The following is a 15,045-nucleotide window of genomic DNA, read 5'->3' as shown; positions in this document are numbered from 1 at the left end:
ACAAGATGAACCGTCAGTTGTCCATACTCGAACAATCCCCGGCAACGGCGCCAAAAACTTGGTGGACGAAATTGTGATCAAAGAGTTCCAGGCACTGTTAGAGAAGCTCACAACTCCGTTCAACTTAACCAGCAAGTGTACTGGGTCATCCAAGTAATACCTTACGTGAGTAAGGGTCGATCCCACAGAGATTGTTGGTATGAAGCAAGCTATGGTTACCTTGTAAATCTCAGTTAGGCAGATTAAATGGTTTTGGGTTTTGAAAATTAGTAATAAATAGAAAATAAAAAGGGATAGAAATACTTATGTAATTCAATAGTGGGAATTTCAGATAGGCGTATGAAGATGTTGTGCTCCTCTCGTATCTCTACTTTTTTATTATATTCATCCAATCCTTCTTACTCCTTTCCATGGCAAGCTGTATGTAGGGCATCACCATCATCAATGGCTACTTTTAATCCTCTCGGGAAAATGGTCCTATGCGCTGTCACTGCACGGCTAATCGTCTGGAGGCATCACCCTTGTTGGTGGCTACATCCCATCCTCTCAGTGAAAATGGTCCAAATGCTCTGTCACAGCACGGCTAATCATCTGTCGGTTCTCAATCAGGTTGGAGTAGAATCCATTGATTTTTTTTTCATTTGTCATCACGCCCAGCCTTCAGGAGTTTGAAGCTCGTCACAGTCATTCAATACCGGAATCCTACTCGGAATACCACAGACAAGGTTAGACTTTCCGGATTCCCAGGATCCTACTCGGAATACCACAGACAAGGTTAGACTTTCCGGATCCCCATGAATGCCGCCATCTATCTAGCTTATACCACGAAGATTCTGTTGAGGAATCTAAGAGATATGCGCCCGGCCTAAGGTAGAACGAAAGTGGTTGTCAGTCACGCGCGTTCATAGGTGAGAATGATGATGAGTGTCACGGATCATCACATTCATCAAAGTGTTATGCAACGTATATCTTGGAATAAGAATAAAAGAGAATTGAATAAAAAGTAATAGTAATTGTATTGAAACTTGAGGTACAGCAGAGCTCCACATCCTTCATCGATGGTGTGTAGAAACTCCACCGTTGAAAATACATAAGTGAAAGGTTCAGGAATGGCCGAATGGCCAGCCCCCAAAACGTGATCAATAGCCTCCTAAGATGAAGAATAAAACAAAACTGAGACCAAAGATGAAACGTGGTCAAAAGACGACTAATACAATAGTAAAAAGTCTTATTTATACTAAACTAGCTACTAGGGTTTACATGAGTAAGTAATTAATGCATAAATCCACTTCTGGGGCCCACTTGGTGTATGTTTGGGCTGAGCTTGATCTATCCGCGAGCTGAGACTTTTCTTGGAGTTGAACGCCAAGTTATAACGTGTTTTGGGCGTTCAACTCCGGATCATGACGTGTTTCTGGCGTTTAACTCCAGACAGCAGCATGTACTTGGCGTTCAACACCAAGTTACATCATCAATTTCCGAATAAAGTATAAACTATTATATATTGCTGAAAAGCTCTGAATGTCTACTTTCCAACGCCGTTGAGAGCGAGCCAATTGGAGTTCTGTAGCTCCAGAAAATCCATTTCGAGTGCAGGGAGGTCAGATTCCAACAGCATCAGCAGTCCTTTTGTCAGTCTTTTTCAGAGTTTTGCTCAAGTCCCTCAATTTCAGCCAGAAATTACCTGAAATCACAGAAAAACACACAAACTCATAGTAAAGTCCAGAAATGTGAATTTAACATAAAAACTAATGAAAACATCCCTAAAAGTAGCTTGAACTTACTAAAAACTACCTAAAAACAATGCCAAAAAGCGTATAAATTATCCGCTCATCATTGATCGACCTAAATTCATAATGAATTTAGACCTATTGTGCTTTGCAATATGTTCTATAAATGTATTTTGAAGTTAATGGTTGCTAAAATTAAGCCAATCATAATCCAAAGGATTATTCCCTAGCATGCTAGTTTTATCCTAGGAAGAATTATTCACAATAGTATAGTAATTGTCAAAGAGATAATTTTTGACATGTAGAAAATGAAAAAGGAAAATGCAAATACATGGCAATAAAAATAGATTTTGAAAAAACACATGACAACTTATGATAGGAATCTATTCATAAGAGTTTAGAGGAGTTTGGTGTGACAAAGCATATTCTCAAGGTCATGATGGAATGTGTTTTCACTACATCGTTTAAGATATTATGAAATGGTTGCAAAACGGAAGAATTTATTCCTACAAAGAGGTCAAGACAAGGGATCCTATTTTCCCTACCTATTTTTTATTGCCACAAATAAATTGTCACAAATTATAGAAGACAGTGTTAACAGACAAAAATGTAAGCTAATGATAGCTGGAAGGCATGGGCTTCGCATACCCCATCTTCTGTTTGTGGACAATTTGATTTTCTTTGTAGAAGCATTGAGTGAGCAAATTAAAATGGTGAAAGATAAACTTGATAACTTTTGTATGGTCTCGGGCTTGAAGATTAATGTTGTGAAAACTTCTATTGTTTTCTCATAGAATGTGGACATGAATACTAAAAGAAATATCATTCAAAAATGTGAATTTCAAGAGACACCTAGTCTTGGAAGATATCTTGATGCCATGGTAACTAATGGTAACTAATGAAAACTACAACTCAGCTGATAGAGACATAATTGAATTAGAAGGTGATTATATTAATAAAGATGGTAACTAGGTTCTAATGAGCATTAAGCAATTTTTTCCTTAAAATATTATTAGCAAAATCACAGTTGTCCCTCCCCCTAATGAAGTTATAGGAGAAGACCAAGTAATATGGAACCTCATCTAAGATGAGGACTTTTCAACTAAGAGTGCTTATATGCACCTAATTACTCAAAATAGTGTGCACGATCAAATCTGAAGTATTATTTGAAAATGGCAGGGGCCACAAAAAATGAAATATTTTTTTGGCAAGAAACATGTAAAAAGCTTCTAACAACAAGTAAAAAAAGCAAGATGATTGGAACAGAACCTGATTGTCATCACTGTAAAATATACAAAAAAAAATCCAAATTCATGTTTTGCGCTATTGTGGAGTTATGTCAAGGGTGTAGACTAATCTGATACATCCTTCCAACCTTCAAGAATTCTTCAGATCTCCCTTTGATCACTAGATTAGATGGAATCTTTCGTCGAACATAGGCTTCCAAAACTAAGAAAAGTGGCAATTTCTCTTCATCACAACCTGTTAGTGGCTATAGAAATGGAGGAATTAGAAAATTTCTAACCCTCCAAAGAAGAGACCAGTAGATCCAGTAAATTCCGTTGTCAACTATGTGCAAAGCATAAAAGAAGCTTTACTTACAAGAAGAGGAGAAATACATACTCGAAACAGAAGGATGGATGTGAATATATCTTGGATTCCACCGCCGCCAAGCTGAATAAAGGTTAATGTAAATGGAGCATTAGAGGGGATGGATGGAGAGGCGGGATGCAGCGGAGTGTGCAGAGATGAATAGGGAAGATGGATGACGGATTTTGTGATGAATATTAGGACATGCACAGCATTTCAAGCAGAATTATGGGGTGCTCTTCAAAAATTGCAAACAGTCTAGGACCTGGGTTTTAGGAAAGTGATCTTGGATTTGAACTCTCAACCTTTGGTGGAAGTTATTCAGCAAGGGGAGAGAAATGAAAAACACCCAAATATGCTTGTTAGAAGCATAGAGGCATTTAGAAGAAGGGAGTGACAGTTGAGGTATACTCATACATATAGGGATGGGAATAGAGCTGTGGACTGGATGTCAAAGTACATCCTTAAAGCTATTTTAGGATACAACTTTGTTGATCAACCTTGTAAGACCCAAAACCTTTGAAAAGTCTTTTTATGAGTAAATCTCAAATCATATAGTTATTTATAGCCTTAATTTTAGAAATTATTTTATTAGAGATAATTAAGGCAATTTTTGATTTATTGGATTTGAGATGAGTTATGATTATTATCCAATTTTATAATTATTGGGTTATCTTCTATATTTAAATTATAAAGTTGATAGTTATGAAATAATAAGAATTTTATATAATATAGACTAAATAATCAATATTTTAATATATTGATATTGCTATTTTGGAAAATAGAGAAATTAATTATATTATTTCTAAATTTTGGATTTGGACATTTTATTAAAAATAAAGTGTGAAATTGATGAGCAAATAGTATTTTTATACACTATTATTGTTGAATTAGAATTTATTTCTAATTACTACGTTATACCTATTTTTAAATAAAATTACTAAAATATCCATAACCCTAATTTTCAAAATAAGGAAACCCTAACCTAGTAACCCGTTACCATGACCCGATCCCCTTCCCACTCAACCAAGCAACAGCAGCACATGATTTTCCTTTTTCCCTTTTCATGAAAGAAAGGAACGAGAGAGAGAGAGAGAGAGAGAGAGAGGCTGAGCTGCGGCAGAGGAGAGTGACGACGCCGCCGCTCAGCTGGTCACCGCCGTCCATCCTCACTGCTGCCAGCTACGTGTCCCCATAAAGCCGCCGAACCTGCCACGCATCGCCACCGCCAATCTCGCGCAGCCACGGTCCCGTCGAGCTTCCGCCAATACAGCACGAGACAGAGAGAGAGACCGATGGAGAAGAGGGCCGCGGAGGGGGAAAGAGCCGCCGATTGCTGTCGCCATTGGGTCCTTGTTCCTTGCCGTTAAAGGAGCTGCTCACAGCCACGGTGGTCACTGATGTTTGCGCCGCTGTTGTCGGAGAACCTGAGGAGGTGGAGGCGACACAACGGGAGAGAGGGAGTCGCCGTGGAGCAACGAGCTGCCTCCAGTCGCCGCCGACGCGCCACTGACCACCGCCGTTCCGCCGCGCCGAGGATCCTTTTCCTGCTAGGTCTGCCGCCGTCAAGCATGACAGGAGGAGGAAATGGCATCGCGAGTTGGGGTTGATCCTTTTGCGGCCGTTGGATCTGACCGGAGAAAGGAGTTGCATCTCTGTGATTCTGGCCGTCGGAGTGGTTGTAGCTATCGGAACCACACCGGAGCTACTGCCGTTCACCGTTGCTGATGTCCGTCGCCGTTGCTAGTGATGGTTAGTTGAACCGCAGTTAGGAGAGGGTTCAGATCCGCCGCTGCCGGAGTTCTGATGCCACCGGAACCACCGCCGGAGCTTCTGGCTACTTCTGCCGTCGCCGAAAAAGTTGCCGGTAAGGGTTTCATTTGAGGTTTCTGCCTTTTTAGTTTTTGAGATGGTTTTAATGCTGTAGGGTTCTTCCAGTTGATCCGCCGGAGCTTCTGGCCACCGCCAAAGCTGTTGCCGGGCCGGTTCGAAATCGCAGTTGCCTCATTGTGTTGTTTCGGTAAGAAATTATGTTTCGAATGATCTCGCGTTAGTATTCTGTTGTGTTCGGTTAATGAACATGAGTTTTGATAACGTGAAAATCGAGTTCTGATTGTTGTATGTTGCGATTAATGTTGCTATGGTTATTGCGAAAGTGACTGGGAGCTGAGGTTTTGATTGCCGTCAGTTCGGGTTGAGGCGGAAAGGACTCTGTAAGACGTTTGGATTATGGATTTGCATTTTGAGGTAAGGGCGCTTTCCAAAAACTATGTTTTATGTATTGGAATTATTACATATGGATACTGATGTGAGATATTGTGTATTTGGTGATTGTAATTGCCTTATGTATTATTTGATTGACTCGAATGATTATGGATGTTGGTTTGGCTGAATTGTTGTGCGGCTTTGTGAAATGTAATCTTTTGAAGTTGATTCTTTAAAGATTTGAAATGAGTTTAATCCATTGAGGATTGGTTTGAATTGAGTCAATTATTTTGATGATGTGAAAGATAGAACACTCTTGAAATTCAGCCTGGTTTACTTTAATTGACTTGGTTTTGGACAAATGATTTGTTATTGAGCCATTTCCTTAAAGCTTTGGAAATGAGTTAAAATGATTAATATTGAGTTGATTTTGAAATGGTTTCTCTGAGATATGCCACTGAGGCGACCGTTGGATCTAGCTTGCTTTGAATTGATTTCTGGTTTTGAGCTATTGAAAAGGAATAAGAAACAGTTTAGTTGGGACCCGGACCGGGTGGCAAAAGTCCAAGTTTTAGGGGAGGTGCTGCCGAAATTTCTACAAAAATCATAGTCTTGTTTGAAAAGTTATTTAAAAAGGGTTGGATTTGAGAAATTGTATTATTTGATTTATTAAGAGAATATTTATGTTTTCAAGCTTAATTTATTTAATGAACTTTATGCGTTGAGTTCGGTTTATTTAGAAATGAACTATTTTTATCGTTTGAATCACTGATGGAAAGAATGATGCTCAAATGTTGATTTCAATACAAAAAGGGGTTTTTAGTAATTTTAAAGGAATCTAGACTTTTGATTGAGTAATTAAGTTTGAGGCATTTTGGAAGAGTTAGAAAAATGGGTTCCAAAAAGAAACCTGAAAGTGGTTTGATTCAAATGAACCGGTTCCGTTTCAAATGAGTTGATTTTTGGACCGGGTTGGAACTTGTGATTTTGTATGGCTCGATTTCATAATAAATTTAGTTTTATTTACTTGAACCAAGAATCTATGATTTTAAGAGTTTCAATGAATTTTAAGGAATTGATGTAAGTTGACCTTCCCTAAAGACTTGGGACTCTGCCGAGAAACTTTTGTTATAAAATCCCATTGTTGGATGGGTGGTTTTGAATACTTTGAAATAAATCCTTAACTTGCCATGGTTTTGGAAGTTTTGGAAAGAGAATGCCGAGAGTGGCTTTGTTTTAAAAAGGGAACTCACTTTGAGTAAATTTGGCTTATGAGCCTGAGATGATTTGAGAAATGAGATCTTTAAAGCCAAGGCTGAAAAGAGTTGAAATTTGATTTCAAAGTGAAATGGCTTGAGAAAAGTGATTTATGGCTTAAATGCCGATTTTATGAATTTGATGATGTTGAATGGTGGAAGTGCTATTTTTGTTATAAGCCAGAATGGCTGTGTATGCTATTGAACTATAGCTGACTGCCGAATGAGTTGTGAGCCGTATGGCTGATTATGAATTATGAATTTAAGCCGAAGGGCTGTATTTATTGATAAGTTGGTTGGTTCTGGATTGAACTGTGAGCCGGATGGCTGAGATGGATGGTGCTCCATGGTTGAATATATATGCATGTATGCAATTGAATGAATTATGAATTTAAGCCGAATTGCTGAGATGAATGTCGTAAGTGAGTATGCTTGTGTTTTCTCTCTGGTTGTAAGGGTTACAGGGCACGATACCTTCTAATGGTGACAGGGCGCAGATACCCTCTAATGGCGACAGGGCGCAGATACCTTCTAATGATATTAATGCACAACAGAGAGACTGTGTCCGGGTTAGCTACCGGACACGTCGGGTTGGCTTGGTAACCGACAGATGATATCATCAGCCACTAGGGACAGGCATGCATCATATGCATCTATGTGACATTGTTTGGGTATGCATATTGTACTTGGTTTGCCTATGTGATTATCTGCTAATTGTTCTACTTGCAATAACTGTTTGTTTGTGTTTGTATCTTCCTACTTGTGTTTGCATCTGGAACTCTGTTGGATTGTGGTGGATTGATTGTGGTTGGATTGTTTGGGCATAGGGCCGTGGTTGGAATAAGATGAACCGATGGTTGATTTTGGTTTTGTGTTTCTGGTTTGGAATAAAATATGAAAGACTATTTTGGTTCGGTATAGATAAACCGTTTTGAAAGACTTTTGAGTTTTTGAGAATTGAATGGTTCCTTTTTCGAAAAAGGATTTCAGATTTCTCTTTTATTGTAAACCGTTGTTTTTGAAAAGAGGCATAAGACGGTTATTAATCATTGGTACGGTTTATCTTCACGTATCCTATTACAGTAATTCCCAAAAACCCTCTACTGAGAACCCTTTCGAGGATGATGTTCTCACCCCTTACATTTTTCCCCTTTCAGGGTATGGGCGCAGAAGTTACGAAGAATTTATTTAGTTATTGTTGTGATGCTCTGTATGGCCATAGTTATTATTTATTGTACCCTCGCTTTTATCTTGATATATTCTGTAAGAGGGATAGGAATTGTATTGGTTAATGTTTGTAATATTATTTATATATATGTATGTATATATATGGATGTATCTTTTAAGAGTTTTTGTAAGTTATATGGTATCTATGGACGTACATTGTCGAACGAAAGTATTCTGGAACAGTATTGCGGTTTAAAGTTTTAAACAGGCTCATATTTTAGTATTAAATAGTATAAGTGTCGTCGTAATGTCCGAGCTATCAGAGTTGCGCAGCCGGAAGCGTGAACTTTGGTAGTTAGGGTGTTATAAACCTCCTAGAGAATTAGTGCAAATTATTGGTGATGATGCTAGAGGAGTTTGAATACTCCAAAGGATTGTGATGTAGTTTGTAATTTTTTTTTGTTCTAAACCCCGTATAAATACCAAGAAAAAGAGAAAAAAATAGTTTACAAGTAGAAGAACTTAACAATCTTCAGCAGACAACATCCTTCTGGATAACATTAGCAAGCTGAACATCAGACCCCAACCATTTAGTTTTTATAATATAATGTAATTATAGTCAAAATGTTGTTAACTATATTTGCAAACTGATTAAGGGTTAAGTACAATTTTGGTCCCTAAAATATAGGTTGAAAATTTTTTTCGTCCCTAACCTTTTCTTTTCATACAAAATCGTCTCTAAGGTTTAAAACTAAGTTTTAAAATTATTCTTTTTGTTAGGTACCAGACAAATGACACAGCAAAATATAAAAATAAAAAATTAGAAATTTGTATAAAATATAAAAACAATTGAATAACTTTCTTTGAGTATTACAACTTCTCTCTATCACAAGGTGGCTACAATAACATTTTCTCTTAATAAAAGGAGAACACACTTCTCTCTACATATATAGGATAAAACTATTCAAAGAAATATTATGTTATTCTATCTAGATGATATGATTGAAATGAATTAAAGAAAAACTCAATTTATAGGTGAGTGTCTTCAATATGAACCATCTGTCAATTAGAGGTATATAATTTTTCTCTTTTTCAACCATTAAAATTCTAAGGTTATAAACTAGGATTAGTTATTACCTTTCATTTTATTTAGTGATTATTTATTTATTTTTTTATAAATTAGCTTTACTAATTTTCACACTGTTTACTTAAATATTAAAATTTTGGACTAAATTATCCATAACAAAAAAATTATAAAATAAAAAAAATAAGAGAAAGAGAGTGTTTTTACTCCTGTAATGGGAGAAGGGAAGAAGAAGAAAGGGGAAGAAAAAAAGAAGAAACTGTTCACAATCCACCTCTGCCTCTCTGCCACCACTTCTGTATGATTTTGGTCCTTAAGTTAAGAACGATTTTCAAACCAAATTAAACCTTAGAGAAGATTTTGTATGCAAAAAAAGATTGAAGATAAATCAAATTTCTGACCTATACCTTAGAGACTAAAATCGTACTGAACCCTACTTTTAACTTATGACAACTATTTATTTAGTTTATTCTACCTTATAAACTCATATTCAACAATTTAAAAAATAAAATTCTTAGAACTATGACTTCTAAGAAAAGCATTAAACTAAAAGATAAATAAATAAATAATTGCATAATTCTTTTTTTTTTAAATCTTACACTATACACTCATACACACTAGAAACGGTTCATATTTTCTACTCTTTGGATTCAATTCTAGAAGTAACTTGATGAAAGGCCTAAATATATTCTATTTATACCAAGCCTCAATTGCAACTGCATAATTTCAGTAGTTGCTAACTTGCGACCTTTTGTCATATCTCTCTTTTTTCTTTTTCTGGTCAAAAGGTGATATCTATCTAGGCAAAGTATTTGATGGAACTCTTATAAAAAGTTCTATCAAATTGAGTTGACTAAAATATTTATAAATTGGGAACAAAACTCTTAAAAATTTATTAACGACCCCTTCAACCTTTCTTTATCATGGTTGTAATTCTCACCATACTCTATTTTATCCACATTTTACACAATTTAAAAATTAGACTCAAAATTGAGAACACACTAATCTTAATGACTTAGTGCAAAGGCTAATATTCTTCTGAGTTAAAAGATTTTTTTTTCGCTTAACCTCAACCATGAAGAAGAGGCTGATAAAAAATTGTTAAGCATTTTATTTCCGATCCATAAATATAGAAAAGTGAGATAGGACAAATTTTAAATATTTTAAACAGATTCATTTGATAAAACTTTGTGAGAGTTTCATGAAATACTTTGCCATCGAATATGGCCGTTCACACTCTCTCTTGGGCTTCTTTTGTGTTACGATGTACAGCACACTACCAACGTTTTTGTTATTGATTTTGGATAGACACTGCATTTTGCTTTTGCTTATAGCTTCCCCATTTCAAGTTGAGTATTATATATAAAAAAATGACTCATCTCCAAGTCCTTTTTTTTTCTTGGGTATGTGTGTGAGGCTCCCGCATACTTATCAAAACCAAGCCAATAAAAATTCCATCAAGATACCACCCAAAAAAAAAATTCCATCAAGACAATAGGATTATTGTTTAATCTGTAAGTTACTAGCTAGTTGAACACTTGAACCACTTTAAGTTTTAATTATATAAATTAGATATAAAATTTTAGCATGTAGGCATAGTATTTTTGCATTTTTATTGTAATTAAAATCTATTAAAAACCTATTTTCTATATTTGTCTCATTATTCCTAAAAATATGGTGATGGTAAAAATATTCCTAAAAATTCTCATATTTAGTAGCTTCAAAGTATACTTTCTATAGATGAGAGAGAAAGCTTTTTTAAACGGTTTAGTTTTTTAAGCATATTCAAATTTAAATGTTGAAGCCAAAACGTGAGTTTTGTTAATGGCTTTATGAAGTAAATATTTTTTTGCCTTCAGTGGTTTGTAACTAAAAATGAGACACTCGAATTCTAAGATATGCTAGGTTGTTTCTGAGATAGTTAAAATGCTTTTGAGATTATATTTTTTGATATTTAGACTATTTTAAGTTTAAAAGATATCTAATTTTTTTATGTTACTTAAGAAAAATATTTTAATATATTTTACATTTGAACAAATGTTAACTAATATTTAATAAAATTTATTAAATTATATTTAAATTTATTAATCATCAAAATTCAACGATAAAATATTGTGACCCTCTCAAATTCTTCGGTTTTTTTTTTTCATCACTTAGTTGTCGCTTTTAAGCTTAGTGCTATTATTGCTGCTTAGTTTTGTGTGGTCATCACCATTACTATTTGTTCAAGTAGGCTTTGATTTCTCCCTCCTAGCCCCAATTAATTTAGAAAGAAACTTTACCGTTGACAGTCCTGAATAAAACCATTCATTTTGAATTGTTTTCATTTTTGCATAATTTTTGTAAACCTTTTTTTTTGTGCTTCTAAATTTTGTGGCTTTCCTTTGCTACTATTATTAATTATGACATTATTTTTTCTTTCTAACAAAATGTCCACCAATGTTGATGTTATATCTAATGTTAATGTCAATCAATATGATGGAAGTGAATTCCTCTTAAACAATTATTTCCTCATAGTGATTAAAAATATGATGATGTCAATACAATTTTGGTTGATGTAGAGGTCGAAAATTTATTTCGTTCTCAGTCTTTTTTTGGTTACAAAATGATCCTAAAGGTTTTAGTTTATTTTAAAATTATCTTTTTTACCAAAATTTTTTTTATTATCAAATTACTCCTCTCTAAAAAATTATAAAGTAAAAAAAGAAAGGGAACGACGAGAGGAGGAAAGAGAAGCGGGTGAGGAAAGAAAGAGAATGGGGGAGGGAGGGAAGAGAGGAGAGGGAAGAAAGAGAATGGGGGGAGGGAGGGAAGAAAGATAATCGGGAAGGAAAGGTGGGTGGGGGGGAGGGAAGAAAGAGAATCTGGAAGGGAAGGTAGCGCCGCCGCTCCTCGCGGTGCGGTTTGATTCGGTTTTTGAGGGAAAAGTCATCCGATCCGATCGTCTAATTAAACTGTGGTTCGGTTTGGTTCGATTTTTTTGTCAAGACCATCCAAACCAAACCAAACCAATTAAAATCGGTTTGGTTTGGTTCGGTTTGTTCGATTTTTACAATCAATTCAAAAAAAATACTACCATACTATTATGCAAAGTCATAACATTGAAATCGACAAACAAAAATATACAATAACTAACAAAGTCTTGATCTAATGAAATTTAACGACAACAGAATTCAAATACGACAATTAAAGAAATTTAATAGTTCAACAATCAACACAACTGAATAAAAATAAATTGTCATTAAACTGATAGTAAAGTTATGGTGTCTTCTCCAACAAAATAGCTAAAATTCTTAATGTAAACCAACCTGAAATAAAAAAAAACAGTTACATAATAATAATAATAATAATAATAATAATAATAATAATAATAATATAAGGAGAACAATTCCTACACCAAGATGTACTCAATCAGAAGTGAAATTTCTAATTTGGCTTACTCATAATCAAGGCTTTCAATAGCGCTGAGGTTGGCACCAATTATAGCAATCTGGGAGGTTGTGTTAGTCCTTTTAACAAGCAGTGGCTCTGAATATGACATGTTCCTTTCCGAAAACTCCGACCAATTCCTCCGAATTTTGCCCTTCCCATCCAACAATATACCTTCATTTTCAATGTCATGTAGTACATCACCATCACCATTGCTTACACCATCTTGTTTGTTCTCCATCTCCTAAAGTCGTAGCAAAAACTACACTTTTGGGTGAGTGCCACAAAGTTGTATTAATCAGAACCTGCAATTAAATTACCAACTTCACACTAAGCATGTGATCTTATATCATATAGCACATTAACAACACAAAATGTGGACAATTTATTTTTATTTTTTCTGGATCAACAAACAGTTGGCAAAACATGTGACAGATATTATTTTGAAGGGTACAGCTCATAACACACAAGTTCTCAAATGTAAACCACAGTAATCAACAGTTTATAATCCAAGATACTATGGATAAGTGTTGGATCAACAAACAAATCCAAAATGAGAAGAACATGAAAAGCAAGTTCCTTGATTTCATGCATGCAGCAAAATCTGGTAAGGGTATGAGTAGAAACCAGAAACTATGTGATCAAGGGAAGTATATCCACTGTTAGTAACCCATCTTTTAGATCCAATCAAAACTTGAACTTTGCTGGTTTTGCCTAAAAAAAATTGGCAATCAAATCCAGGAAGCAATTGAACAATAAAATGAACAATAAACTGAGACAAGCAATTGAACAATAAAATGAACAATAAAATGAAAAATAAACCGAGACAAGCAATTGAACAATAAACAGCAACCAGCAAGGCAGCAACAATACCAACAATAAAATAATTCATCAATAATTCAATACCAAGTTACCAACTTTAACCTAACAAACACTCAAACAAAAAGTACCAACAATGCACTAGTAAACAGCAAATGGTAAACATTACCTGAATCGGTGGCTCGGACTCCATATTGACTTGGGAGGAAGGCTGAGTGGGAGACTGAGCGGTGCTGGGTTGAACTGATGATCGGCCAGAACCCAGAAACGCTGCTGGGTGGTGGCGTCTCAACGGCGGCGGCGTGGTGCTGTGCTGCCCTGTTGAGTCAGTGGGCGATGGCGTCGTGCTGTGCCCTCTCTTCTGGGTCAGTGCTGTGCTGCCTTCTGGGTTAGTGGGTGGCGTCTCCGCGAAGAGGAAGGCTTCGACGCCGGGATTCGGAGGAGCGAGAGCGACTGAGTAGTGATAGATTGGGGAGATTTGAGTGCGCAGGTTAGGGATTGGGGATTTGGAGAAGAGAGAGCGAGAGTAACTGAGTAGTAGAGACTAGAGAGCACAGGTTAGGGATTGGAGATTTGGGGGTTAGTGTCAAGGATGGCTGGGACGCTCTCACACTCGCGCAGCAGCTTCATTCGTTTGGGGGGTGGGGGTCTAAGGAGTGGGGGGTGGGGTTAGTCATTTTTAGGGTTTTTTCCGAATCGGTTCGGTTCGGTTCGGGTTTTCAAAGTCAAAACCGAAAACTGAACCGAACCGCACAAAAAACAGCAAAATAGGTTTTTTTATTTTTTCGGTTTTCGGTTAATTCGGTTCTCGGTTATTTCAGTTCGGTTCGGATCGGTTTTGAACACCCCTAGCTGCTGCGCCCGCCGCCGTCTGTGATGAAGAAGGAAAAACCGGGTTTAGTATCGCCGTTCGCCGTTTTTGCCTCTGTTTTTGTTTATGTTTTTGCTTCTTCTGGTTTTGCTTTTGTTGTTGCTTCATTATCCATTGTTGTTGTTGGTGTTGTTCTTCTAGTTGTTGTTTCATTGTTGTTGTTGTTTCACTACTTCTGCTTTCTATTTCTGCATTCTACTTCTGCATTCTGCTTCTGTCTGCTTCTGTTTCTGCATTCTGCTTTTGTCTGCTTCTGTTCCTGCATTTGGTTGATTTTGGAGAAGAATGGGGAAGGATATTTTCGTTCGAAGGACGATTTTAAAATAAACTGAAACCTTTGGGACCATTTTGTAGCGAAAAAATGGTTGGGGACGAAATAAATTTTCGGCCTCTACGTTAGGGACCAAAATCGTACTTAACCCTAAAGATTAATATAACGTGCAGAGGCTATTTGGATGTAGAAGACTGAGGAGTGGAATGAGGATGACTGTATATTTTAGGGCTATTTTGTTGAAGGGTAAGATCAAGGTTCTGAAAACCGAATTAGTTATCAAATCACTTCGGTTACTAGTTTACTAGTTTACTAGTTCAATCAATTCAATTGTAGTTCAACTAGAATAACTATTAAATAAGCTTAATTATTTTGTCAGTTCCTATGATTTTATTAATTTTTCAATTAAGTCTCTATACTTTTTTTTCTTTTCAATTGAGTCCCTATACCATATCAAATTTTATAATGAAGTTCTTATTAACAGTAAAAGTTCATAAAAGAAATCATGTAATATGAAATTTCTAATTTGCCCATACCCTCCACATTCATTTGACCTCAGTAGATGAGAGATGGCGACACTGCTGTCGTTGGAGTAGCAGTAACAACATCATCAAGGCCCAAAC

The 15,045-nt window shown here is 36.1% G+C and overlaps 3 long non-coding RNA genes across 5 annotated transcripts; 1 reads left to right on the top strand and 2 right to left on the bottom strand.

Moving 5' to 3' along the window:
• Window positions 1-992: 992 nt before the first annotated feature.
• Window positions 993-3,784, bottom strand: LOC112697139 (uncharacterized). The gene is made up of 3 exons (XR_003151083.3): window positions 3,354-3,784; window positions 3,000-3,250; window positions 993-1,684 (listed from the first exon to the last, which is right to left on the bottom strand). It is a non-coding gene; the product is annotated as an uncharacterized lncRNA (long non-coding RNA).
• A 483-nt stretch (window positions 3,785-4,267) lies between these two features.
• On the top strand, window positions 4,268-8,177 carry LOC140173500 (uncharacterized). 3 transcript variants are annotated; one of them, XR_011862533.1, is made up of 5 exons: window positions 4,268-5,187; window positions 5,259-5,340; window positions 5,477-5,567; window positions 7,238-7,452; window positions 7,939-8,177. It is a non-coding gene; the product is annotated as an uncharacterized lncRNA (long non-coding RNA). The 3 variants fall into 3 exon arrangements; XR_011862534.1 differs by having other exon boundaries at window positions 4,341-5,187; window positions 5,248-5,340; XR_011862535.1 differs by lacking the exon at window positions 7,238-7,452 and having other exon boundaries at window positions 4,292-5,187.
• A 3,938-nt stretch (window positions 8,178-12,115) lies between these two features.
• LOC112697138 (uncharacterized) lies at window positions 12,116-13,931 on the bottom strand. Its single transcript, XR_003151081.3, has 3 exons — window positions 13,450-13,931; window positions 12,473-12,766; window positions 12,116-12,340 (listed from the first exon to the last, which is right to left on the bottom strand). It is a non-coding gene; the product is annotated as an uncharacterized lncRNA (long non-coding RNA).
• Window positions 13,932-15,045: the final 1,114 nt, after the last annotated feature.

Source organism: Arachis hypogaea, chromosome 6, assembly GCF_003086295.3.
Source record: "Arachis hypogaea cultivar Tifrunner chromosome 6, arahy.Tifrunner.gnm2.J5K5, whole genome shotgun sequence".
NCBI classification, from domain to species: Eukaryota; Viridiplantae; Streptophyta; class Magnoliopsida; order Fabales; family Fabaceae; genus Arachis; species Arachis hypogaea.
Note: the sequence above shows the minus strand (reverse complement) of the source record. Positions and strands in the feature narration are given on the sequence as shown.